The sequence below is a fragment of the Aptenodytes forsteri genome, unplaced genomic scaffold (genome assembly GCF_000699145.1).
Source record: "Aptenodytes forsteri isolate BGI_AS27 unplaced genomic scaffold, ASM69914v1 Scaffold215, whole genome shotgun sequence".
NCBI lineage: Eukaryota > Metazoa > Chordata > Aves > Sphenisciformes > Spheniscidae > Aptenodytes > Aptenodytes forsteri.
The window spans coordinates 625,603-627,795 of record NW_008795910.1 but is presented as its reverse complement, the minus strand read 5'-3'; the positions used below and the strand labels follow the sequence as shown (position 1 = coordinate 627,795).

General features: G+C 55.3%; 1 protein-coding gene across 1 annotated transcript in view; it reads left to right on the top strand.

Annotated features, from left to right (window-relative positions):
- Positions 1 to 2,193, top strand: part of ACSS2 (acyl-CoA synthetase short-chain family member 2) — a 67,113-nt gene that overhangs the window by 31,017 nt on the left and 33,903 nt on the right. The gene's annotated exons all lie outside the window — the stretch shown is intronic.

The following is a 2,193-nucleotide window of genomic DNA, read 5'->3' as shown; positions in this document are numbered from 1 at the left end:
GTCACCTGGTCATAGAAGGAGATCAGGTTGGTCAAGCAGGACCTGCCTCTCATGAACCCATGCGGGCTGGGCCTGATCCCCTGGTTGTCCCCCACATGCCTTGTGAGCACCCTCAAGATGAACCGCTCCATCATCTTCCCCGGCACCGAGGTCAGGCTGACAGGCCTGTAGTTCCCCGGATCCTCCTTCCAGCCCTTCTTGTAGATGGGCGTCACATTGGCAAGCCTCCAGTTGTCCGGGACCTCCCCCGTTAACCAGGACTGCTGATAAATGATGGAGAGTGGCTTGGCGAGCTCCTCCGCCAGCTCCCTCAGCACTCTCGGGTGTATCCCATCTGGCCCCATAGACTTGTGAGCATCCAGGTGGCGTAGCAGGTCATTAATATGAGGCCGTTAATATGAGGCCGTTAATTGAGGCCACGCTGCAGCTTCCCAGGACAGTGATTTCATAGCATATGGCTAAGGAAGCTTTGTTACATATGCTACCGTGTGGTGTGAGGGCAGCTGACCTATTTGGGGTGTAAAGCCTGCTGAGGTCATGTTGGAGAGGTGTAGAGAGCATCTCTGGAGTGATGCTGCCTGCAGAATACAGCCCATGAAGGGAGGTATCATCTGAACTACTCCTGGGTTTCATCTTGGAGGAAACCAGCTATGTCCTCCCAAATGGAGCCACAGAAGAAACTTTGCCCTCAAGCAGTGTAGGCAGCCAGCAGACTAACACCAGAGCAGGGAACTGCAGCTGTGCTCTTCAAAACTAGGGAGCATCCTTAATAGAAAATACCAGCACCAGCCCCTTTTGTCTGTAGAAGAACTGTTTCTGGCCTCTTTGCTGATGAGAACATTGCATGGAGTGGCAGACGACGCTCACCAGTTCACAGGTTTACAGCTCCTGCGACGTACAGCAAGGCAATGCTCCCAGGGAGTGCATTAAACCATGGAAAACACCAAGGATCCTGGCATAGGCTGTACCTGTTTGCTGACACCAGGCCACTGCTCTCCAGCCTGAGGAATACTGTGCCAAGTTCAAGGTTATGGACTTTTATCTTTTGAGTGCTCCTTGGCCCCAGCCCAAGCCACCACAAAAATTGCCTATGGCTCCAGAGAAAGCGGCTCCCTGGGCACAGCGGAGTTTCGCTCAAAGGGGTGATATTCCCCAGCGCAGAAGTTCAAGGTTTCAGCAGCCTGCCTAGGCAATGCCGTTGGGGCAGCCCAGCTCAACACAGGAAATGTTAAGGATTGAGCTGAGAATGGGTCTGCTGCAGGAGGTACCACCATACGCAGCTCCTGCCTCTAAGACCAGAGATTCATGGAATCACGTTGGTCCCTTGGGAGACCCTAGGTCCAACCTCCTGCTCCAACAGGGCTGGTTGCTCAGAGGCTTGTCTGGTTGAGTTTTGACTATCTCCAAGGGCTGAGACCCTACTGCCACTCTGGGTCCGTGTTCCAGCATTTGACTGCCTTCTTGGTGAAAAAACTGTTTAATTTCTCACTAACTACACAAGATCTGTAAAATTTTTTGCAGGGGGAAAGGTGCGCGGTGAACTGATGTGGCTCACTGTACTCACCCAGCCAGTCAGTGGCAGGGAAGCGGGATGTCTTGAATCAAAATGAAGGTTGTTTTCTGCAGCGGGCCAGGAACCAAGTGTGGCCATGCCTCTGGGCCTGTTTTGGGGCTGGTGAAGGAGGATCTCATCGATGGCGCCCTGGGCTGTTCCCCTGTGCCTGGCAAAGTGGCGGGGACTGGCCCTGAGGGGACATAGCTCATGGGGGACACCACTAACGAGGGAGACGTGGCTGATGGGGCAGCACTGTTAATGGGGGAACATGGCTGATGATGGGGGGACGTGGGCTGACAGGGGGACATGGCTGACAGGGGGACACCACTAATGGAGGCGGCATGGCTGACAGGAGGAGATACCAGTGACAGAGGGGACAGGGCTGACAAGAAGGTCATGGCTGACAGGGGGAGACACCACTAATGGGGGTGACGGGTGTGACATGGCTGACAGGGGGACACCACTGAGAGGTGACATGGCTGACAGAGGTGACCTGGCTGACAGGGGGACACTACAGCCTGGGGGGACACGGCTGACGGGGGGGACATGGCGGGTGGGAGGAAACATGGCTGACGGGGGTAGTCATGGCTGACAGGGTGACATGGCTGACAGGACCACACGGCTGACAGGGACACACC